The 10,000-nt window shown below is 47.4% G+C and overlaps 1 protein-coding gene across 1 annotated transcript in view; it reads right to left on the reverse strand.

The window, feature by feature from the left end:
- Positions 1–9,089, reverse strand: part of frmpd2 (FERM and PDZ domain containing 2) — a 108,025-nt gene extending 98,936 nt beyond the window's left edge. Inside the window, exon 1 of the mRNA XM_063219037.1 lies at positions 8,914–9,089. The gene's annotated coding sequence lies outside the window, so the exon portion shown is untranslated. The remainder of the gene's footprint in view (positions 1–8,913) is intronic.
- Positions 9,090–10,000: the final 911 nt, after the last annotated feature.

Consider the following 10,000-nt stretch of genomic DNA (forward strand, 5'->3'; position numbering starts at 1 on the left):
GTGTGTGTGTGTGTGTGTGTGTGTGTGTGTGTGTGTGTGTGTGTGTGTGTGTGTGTGTGTTTGTTTGAAAGCGAAAGTGAGGTGAAAGCCCAACTGGGAAACTCCCATTGTCATTGTGACACAGCACCCAAAAGCATACAAGTGTACACTGCACACTTCAAAATTGCATTCATGCCTCACCCGTGCAAGGGGGCAGGCCCCAATGGCAACTGAAAGTGAACAGTGCGGCAGGACGGTACCATGCTCAGGGTACCTCAGTCATGGAGGAGGATGGGGAACGGTAGAGTACCATGCTCAGGGTACCTCAGTCATGGAGGAGGATGGGGTCAGTAGAGTGCCATGCTCAGGGTACCTCAGTAATGGAGGAGGATGGGGGACAGTAGAGAACCATGGAGGAGGATGGGGGACAGTAGAGTACCATGGAGGAGGATGGGGGACAGTAGAGAACCATTGAGGAGGATGGGGGACAGTAGAGTACCATGGGGGAGGATGGGGGACAGTAGAGTACCATGGAGGAGGATGGGGGACAGTAGAGTACCATGGAGGAGGATGGGGGACAGTAGAGCACCATGCTCAGGGTACCTCAGTCATGGAGGAGGATGGGGGACAGTAGAGTACCATGGAGGAGGATGGGGGACAGTAGAGTACCATGGAGGAGGATGGGGGACAGTAGAGTATCATGCTCAGGGTACCTCAGTCATGGAGGAGGATGGGGGACAGTAGAGTACCATGCTCAGGGTACCTCAGTCATAGAGGAGGATGGGGAGCGCATTGGTTATTTACTCCCCCACCAACCTGGCGGGCACCAACCTTTGTGCTACAAGTCTGACCTCTGTCTGCAAAACCTCATTTAGATGACTCGTATGCCCACACGCAAGTACCCACACACACACACACACACACACACACACACACACACACACACACACACACACACACACACACACACACACACACACACAAAAACACCCACACTCCAAAATGTTGGAATCAGAAGGTTAGAGGTTCGAATCCCATGTCATCCATGGCTGACGTGCCCGTGACCAAGTCACCCCACTCCAGGGACTGGAATAATACTAAAATCAACCGCCATACTATGTTCACTTCCTCATCACATGGGCAGACTCTCTTCATACCGGTTTACAATCTGAAATCATCACCCCATAAGGACACACATTGCATGTGATATGGATGAAAACATGAGTGGATGCAGTGAGAAAACACATTTGTTTAGTTTTTGAACTCCAAAATATGTTATACAAGAGATCACTTTCATGTGGTTACCCAATATTTTACAATAAATTAGTGGATTTTTTTTAAAGAATATATATTTATAAAAAATATATATTTTTTGCCACACATCTGTGTACTCCGAGTCTAAAAACAATATTTCAGTATTTTGTTACAGAAAAATACCCTCTTTAGTAAGTAGAACAGTGAAGAAAATAAGTTTCTACTATGTGTCAAGTTGAGTATAGAGTTTTACCATGTGCATATTAGTGTTCAATGGTTCACGTAAGAGTGTATTGGAATGACTGCTTGTGTGTGTTATTTGAGAACAAAATGACCTCTTTAGAAGAGAGTACATTGTTTTGAGACAAGACGTGCATTTTTCAGGGGTAGTTAGTGAGGAGTTTTGCCCGTTGTGTGTGAGTTTTGGAGATTTCTGTGTAGCTTTGAGAATTCGAGATCTGATTCCGGAAATTGTGTGTAAGCAATCAAGAAAAACTTTAACAGTGGGTCGCCTTGTAATGTCATAATGTGAGAGAATATATTACACTTACACTGTGCAGGGCAGCCCTGGTATAGTGGTTAGGGAGTTGGTCTTTCAATCTGGCGGTTCAAATCCCACCTGACCTCTCCCTACACCTCCATCTGTGGCCGAAGTGCCCTTGAGCAAGAAACATGCATTGCTCCAGCGACTGTAACCAATACCCTGTACCAAGACATAGAACCACACATTACTCCAGGGACTGTAACCAATACCCTGTACCAAGGCACAGAACCACACATTGCTCCAGGGACTGTAACCAACACTCTGATAAATATTAACTGTAAGTTGCATTGGATAAAAGCATCAGCTAAGTGTAATGTAATGTCACGTAATAATGTGAGAGGATGTGTAATGCTTTGTGTATTGCCCACCCACCCCTTAGATCAGTGGTTCCCAACCTTTTTCTTCAGGGACCCGTATTTTTACCATTGTAAGCTTTGGTGACCCAATCGCATGAGAGGGAGTCACATGAGACTCTGTTTCCTGTGAGAAGTGCTTAGTTATCATTTTAATCCTCAATTTGTCTTCAGTCAAAGATAGAATAAATGTTAAATGTATCACTTACATTTTGTTGCTTCTATGCATATTAGTTTAAATGCTTTGTCATTTATTCAAGATGGGCTATATATGGTATTAAAATTAAACCCCTTAAAATCAAGAGGGCTTCGCGACCCTCTGTGGATCTTTGGCGACCCATAGGTTGGGTCCCGACCCATAGGTTGGGAACCACTGCCTTAGATGGTAGTGAAGTGGTGTAGTGGTGAAGGGTGAAGTGTGTGGAGGTGGGGTGTGGTGGATCCGATAGTATTCGTTTGGCCTTCCTTAAACAGCATTGTTTGTAAAGCTCATGGATCTAGGGTAGTTCATCAATCGATACCATGACCATTGGGGATCCAGGTTTGAATCCAGCCAGGATCATAACCCAACCCTATGCCCATCTCTCCCTCTCTCTCTCTCTCTCTCTCTCTCATCTCTCTCTCTCTGTCTCTCCCTCTCTCTCTCTCTCTCTCTTTTTCTCTCTCTCTCTCTCTCTCTCTCTCTCTCTCTCTCTCTCTCTCTCTCTCTCTCTCTCTCTCTCTCACTCTTACGTACTTCATGTCACCATCATTGTCAAATAAAAACCATCCTCCTCAAATTGGATTGGGCAGCCATGGGGAGCACACTTGGTGGACACACAGCATATTGATCCAAGTGTGGCCATTAGGGCTGCATGATATATCGAAAATGTATCGGTATCGCGATATCACGGCTTGCAATACACGTATCGCAAAAGTTGGCTATATCGTGATACTTTAAAAATTTTAATAACAGCCAATTTGGTGAAGAGGTTAAAAAAGGTATTACAAAGGTTGACATTTTAAGATGATGATGTATATCAGCCATGGTTTTTCCTCATAAAATAATGTTGGAAATAAAACATTGCTCTCAGTTGTTTTATACATGATAAAGTGCAGAGTGGCAAGTAGAGAGGGGAAAATATATGTATATATTAAATATCGCAAGTAATATCGATATCGCGATATACAGTCATGTTATCGTGTAGCGCATATTTTTCCAACGCAGTCTCACCCCAAGTAGTCAATTTCTGACTACCTTGGACCAGACGGCAATTTTGACGTCTTGGGTATTCCTTCCACGTCACATTTTGACTATGTGGCCTAACCCTAAACCTATTCCTGTTGACTGTTCTTGCGGTTATTGATCTCAGCGTGTACATATACATGTACATATACATATATGTACTGGACGTGTCTCTCTGCTGTCTCTCTGCTGTCTCTCTGCTCTACTGGACGTGTCTCTCTGCTCTACTGGACGTGTCTCTCTGCTCTACTGGACGTGTCTCTCTGCTGTAGTGGACGTGTCTCTCTGCAGATGTGTCTCTCTGCTCTACTGGACGTGTCTCTCTGATGTACTGGACGTGTCTCTCTGATGTAGTGGACGTGTCTCTCTGATGTAGTGGACGTGTCTCTCTGATGTAGTGGACGTGTCTCTCTGCTCTACTGGACGTGTCTCTCTGCTCTAGTGGACGTGTCTCTCTGCTCTACTGGACGTGTCTCTCTGCAGACGTGTCTCTCTGCTCTACTGGACGTGTCTCTCTGCTCTACTGGACGTGTCTCTCTGCTCTACTGGACGTGTCTCTCTGCTCTACTGGACGTGTCTCTCTGCTCTACTGGACGTGTCTCTCTGCTCTACTGGACGTGTCTCTCTGCTCTAGTGGACGTGTCTCTCTGCTCTACTAGATGTGTCTCTCTGATGTAGTGGACGTGTCTCTCTGCTCTAGTGGACGTGTCTCTCTGCTCTAGTGGACGTGTCTCTCTGCTCTACTAGACGTGTCTCTCTGTGTAGCGAAGGGGAGTAGAGTTGCCGAACCCAGACTCGAACCCAGCCCTTCTGGGGTAGTAAACCGGGGCTCTGACCGCTACACCAAAGAGCCAGGCTCGTTGGCATGTTAGTCAGAACACACCCACAACCCTAGTGATGGTCACTCCATCACAGTCTGCTGTAGTGGACGTGTCTCTCTGCAGACGTGTCTCTCTGCTCTACTGGACGTGTCTCTCTGCTCTACTGGACGTGTCTCTCTGCTCTACTGGACGTGTCTCTCTGCTCTACTGGACGTGTCTCTCTGCTCTACTGGACGTGTCTCTCTGATGTAGTGGACGTGTCTCTCTGGACGTGTCTCTCTGATGTCTCTCTGCTCTACTGGACGTGTCTCTCTGCTCTACTGGACGTGTCTCTCTGCTCTACTGGACGTGTCTCTCTGCAGACGTGTCTCTCTGCTCTACTGGACGTGTCTCTCTGATGTACTGGACGTGTCTCTCTGCTGTAGTGGACGTGTCTCTCTGCTCTACTGGACGTGTCTCTACTGGACGTGTCTCTCTGATGTACTGGACGTGTCTCTCTGCTGTAGTGGACGTGTCTCTCTGCTCTACTGGACGTGTCTCTCTGATGTCTCTCTGCTCTACTGGACGTGTCTCTCTGCTCTACTGGACGTGTCTCTCTGCTCTACTGGACGTGTCTACTGGACGTGTCTCTCTGCTCTACTGGACGTGTCTCTCTGCTCTACTGGACGTGTCTCTCTGATGTCTCTCTGCTCTACTGGACGTGTCTCTCTGCTCTACTGGACGTGTCTCTCTGATGTCTCTCTGCTCTACTGGACGTGTCTCTCTGATGTAGTGGACGTGTCTCTCTGCTCTACTGGACGTGTCTCTCTGCTGTATTGGACGTGTCTCTACTGGACGTGTCTCTCTGCTCTACTGGACGTGTCTCTCTGCTGTAGTGGACGTGTCTCTCTGCTCTACTGGACGTGTCTCTCTGATGTAGTGGACGTGTCTCTCTGCTCTACTAGATGTGTCTCTCTGCTCTACTGGACGTGTCTCTACTGGACGTGTCTCTCTGCTCTACTGGACGTGTCTCTCTGCTCTACTGGACGTGTCTCTCTGCTGTAGTGGACGTGTCTCTCTGCTCTACTGGACGTGTCTCTCTGCTGTAGTGGACGTGTCTCTCTGCTGTAGTGGACGTGTCTCTCTGCTCTACTGGACGTGTCTCTCTGCTCTACTGGACGTGTCTCTCTGCTCTAGTGGACGTGTCTCTCTGCTCTACTGGACGTGTCTCTCTGCTCTACTGGACGTGTCTACTGGACGTGTCTCTCTGCTCTACTGGACGTGTCTCTCTGATGTAGTGGACGTGTCTCTCTGATGTACTGGACGTGTCTCTCTGATGTAGTGGACGTGTCTCTCTGCTCTACTGGACGTGTCTCTCTGATGTACTGGACGTGTCTCTCTGCTCTACTGGACGTGTCTCTCTGCTGTACTGGACGTGTCTCTCTGCTCTACTGGACGTGTCTCTCTGCTGTATTGGACGTGTCTCTCTGATGTCTCTACTGGACGTGTCTCTCTGCTCTACTGGACGTGTCTCTCTGCAGACGTGTCTCTCTGCTCTACTGGACGTGTCTCTCTGCAGACGTGTCTCTCTGCTCTACTGGACGTGTCTCTCTGCTCTACTGGACGTGTCTCTCTGCTCTACTGGACGTGTCTCTCTGCTCTACTGGACGTGTCTCTCTGCTCTACTGGACGTGTCTCTCTACTCTTGAAGGACCATTTGTGTAATTTCTGACACACGATGGGCCCCACTGATGCGGCAGGGGAGGCCATTACATTGCGCTTAGTGGACGCTTTTAACCAAAGCAACGTACAGTTATTCACAGGGTATTGGTTACGGTCATTGGAGCCATGTGGCTTTATGTTCTGCCTTGCTCAAGGGCACTTCAGCCATGGATGGAGGTGTAGGGAGAGAGGTGAGGGTGGGATTCGAACCAAGAACCCTGTGATCTTAAGACCACCTCCCTAACCATTGGGCCACGGCTGCAACCTGCGTATGGTGGTGAAGGTCGAATCTGTCTGCTCTGGTCAACTTTTACTCGTAACCACTTGTGCTGCAGATGGACCTTTTATAGTATTTTACCGTAGCCACTCATGCTGCAGATGTTCACACAAATTGACCTCATCAACTCGCCCACTAGGCTTCGGATTTTGACTGCCCTGCAACAACCAATCAGAGTCTAGCCCAGAGATTTTCAAAGTGCGGGCTCCCTTGACAGTATACATGATGTTTGGAAGTCAGAGGCGTGCTCAGTCCCTTTAGAAAGATGAAAAAAGTATTCTTGTGGGTGCTCTTTGGTTCAAGGTTCAATGTCAAAAAAGTTGCTTGAAAAGAGAAAAAACTTTTCTTCACCAAGGCACTCCAAAAAGTATAGTTAAAAATGTCTTTATTATTATGATATCAAATATCATATATACGTATAAAAAAAGTTGCTTGAAAAGAGAAAACACTTTTCTTCACCAAGGCACTCCAAAAAGTATAGTTAAAAATGTCTTTATTATTATGATATCAAATATCATATATACGTATAAAAAAAGTTGCTTGAAAAGAGAAAACAACTTTTCTTCACCTCTTTTTTTTAATAGGCTATATATGATATTTGAAAGGGACAAATCAAGAGCCCACCTGTGAAACTCCCAACTCCTCCCATTGTCATTGTGACACAGCACACTGCACTCAATGACATTGCATTTATGCCTCAAATCTGACCTCAAATTGACCTCATCAACTCGCCCACTAGGCTTCGGATTTTGACTGCCCTGCAACAACCAATCAGAGTCTAGCCCAGCGATTTTCAAAGTGCGGGCTCTATTGACAGTATACATGATGTTTGGAAGTCAGAGGCGTGCTCAGTCCCTTTAGAAAGATGAAAAAAGTATTCTTGTGGGTGCTCTTTGGTTCAAGGTTCAATGTCAAAAAAGTTGCTTGAAAAGAGAAAAAACTTTTCTTCACCAAGGCACTCCAAAAAGTATAGTTAAAAATGTCTTTATTATTATGATATCAAATATCATATATACGTATAAAAAAAGTTGCTTGAAAAGAGAAAACACTTTTCTTCACCAAGGCACTCCAAAAAGTATAGTTAAAAATGTCTTTATTATTATGATATCAAATATCATATATACGTATAAAAAAAGTTGCTTGAAAAGAGAAAAAAACTTTTCTTCACCTCTTTTTTTTTAATAGGCTATTTATGATATTTGAAAGGGACAAATCAAGAGCCCACCTGTGAAACTCCCAACTCCTCCCATTGTCATTGTGACACAGCACACTGCACACAATGACATTGCATTTATGGCTCAAATCTGTGCAAGGGGGCAGCCAGTGTCCAAAAGGGAGCAGTGTGGAGGGACAGTGCTCAGGGTACCTCAGTCATGGAGGAGGATGGGGGAGAGCACTGGTTAATTACTCCCCCCACCAACCTGGCGGATCGGGAGTCAAATCAGCAACCTTTGGGCTTCAAGTCTGACGCCCTAACCGCTGACCAATGACTGCCCAAAATGGTGAAATACATCAACCAATCGGCGTATACGTTGCGCAAGATCTGTTGACAATACACAGACACAGACACACACACACAGACACACACACACACACACACACACACACACACACACACACACACACACACACACACACACACACACACACACTACTGCCATATACACATATACATACCCCCAAACCACCCCACTCAAATCACGCAAACACACCACACACAACCAAGACAAGCACGCACATACACACCCAGGCTCACGCGACAAGAGCTCCAACTCGGGTGTTTTCCAAGGCGGATATTCGCGTGACCACATCACCTGTTAAATCCGGTTTGGCCTCCCAGGCCCTGCGCGCGGAGTGGAAGACCCCCCGACCCGACGCACTGCTGTCTCCAAGCGCATACACGCACACACAAACACACAGACACAAACTGGCGTCTCCAGAAGCGCTTGCAAGGGTAGCCTCCACAGCTACACACGCACACACACACACACACACACACACACACACACACACACACACACACACACACACACACACACACACACACCGGTAGCCCAGTCATCCACAGTGACATGTTGTTTTTCTTATCTAATAAAAAAACCCGTGATGTTATTTCGCTAGTGCGCATAGTAACACAGGCGCACTGGACAACATTACACACACACACAAGCACCACAGAGGGAGAGAGAGAGAGAGAGAGAGAGAGAGAGAGAGAGAGAGAGAGAGAGAGAGAGAGAGAGAGAGAGAGAGAGAGAGAGAGAGAGAGAGCACAAACCCACACACGCGCGTGCGCGCGCACCGATACAAATCGACCGTCAACTAACTGACAAATCATAAAGTTCTCACCTCATTTCTCACTTTCTGCGGTGAGGACCGAGGAGGCTTTTCAGACACACACACCCAGCAGCATGACAGCAAACTAGCCTTCAGGAGACGAGACGGGACGAGACGAAGGGAAGACCGAGAGAAGGGGAGATGGGAACGGAGAGAGAGAGGCAGAGAGAAGAGGAGGAGAGCAGAGAGAAGGAGAGAGGGGAAATGGGGAGAGAGAGAGAGAGAGAGAAAGAAGAGGAGGACAACAGAGAGAAGGAGGATGGGAAAGGAGAGAGAGAGAGAAAGAAAGAAAAGGAGGAGAGCAGAGCAGGTGCACAACTTTTGGCCACCGGTGGTCTGGCGTTCTGCTTGTCTTTACCAGTAGCATCACACACGCGCGCGCGCTAACACACACACACACACACACACACACGGCTGGTCTTTACCTTGTTGCATCCGATATCCCTGAGTGGGCGCTTCCTGTCAGAGCTAAGAGCTCGAGCGCGTCTTCCTGTCTTCTGGATCTGGCGGCTAAGCAGCGCAATAATCCCGCCGAAACATCACTAAGTCATCACGCTCAGGGCAGCCCAACAACCGCCTTTACTTTACTCAACAATGGCCATCATGACGGCTGTCTGGCTCCCTCTCTCTCCCTCTCTCGTTAGACAGTCAACTGTGACAACTTGTTTCCCGCGAGATGCTCCTCTACTCCCTCTCCCCTTCGCGCTTTTCTTGGTTCCTCCAGCAGCGCGCGCTCAATGTTCTCCATTACGCGAGCGCGTTCGGATCACGAGGGGATGGAATGGTTACCAACGTTACCAACCGTCCCCCCCTCTTCTCCTAGCTCGCGACTGTTTCTGAAGAATTCCGTTATATTTAGTGTCCGGCTCTAAGAACTCAATTGGATTAGCAGAGTAGCCCTTTGACAAGTCACCCTCGCGGGCCAATCAGCGCGCTGCGCGAGGCCTACACTTCAGAACACTGCCGCCTGCGCAGTAATCCCCTCGCGCGAGATAGGTGCCGCTTCTCTCCCTCTCCCAGCACCCAGCTGATTAACCCACATCACACACACACACACACACACACACACACACACACACACACACACACACACACACACACACACACACACTCTGCAGGATCACTCTTTAATAATTACTCTTCTACACACTTTTGAGGGAAAAAAACATAACAAACAAACAAATAGCCTCGTGTTGCCATAGCAGCGTATTGTGAGGAGTAGTAGACAGAGGTAATGTTAACTAAAGTCCTCATGAGCTGACAGGTCCACAGCCCGTGCAATGCCAGAGCCCTGCTGACTGGTGCTTGACTGTTGATTGGCCTTGTTTGTGCGACAGTTAGGCCTACATCTGAGGACTCGGTGTGATCTCTTCACTCAACTGCAAATACTCCAGAAAGCCGTTTATTACATTTATCAATTCATCAAGTTTACTGAAATTTATCAACATAAATAAAGTAAATTTAACTGTTCACAGGGGCTGGCCGGAAGAGGGCATACTCATTCATTCATGC

Source organism: Engraulis encrasicolus, chromosome 2 (assembly GCF_034702125.1).
Source record: "Engraulis encrasicolus isolate BLACKSEA-1 chromosome 2, IST_EnEncr_1.0, whole genome shotgun sequence".
Taxonomy (NCBI): domain Eukaryota; kingdom Metazoa; phylum Chordata; class Actinopteri; order Clupeiformes; family Engraulidae; genus Engraulis; species Engraulis encrasicolus.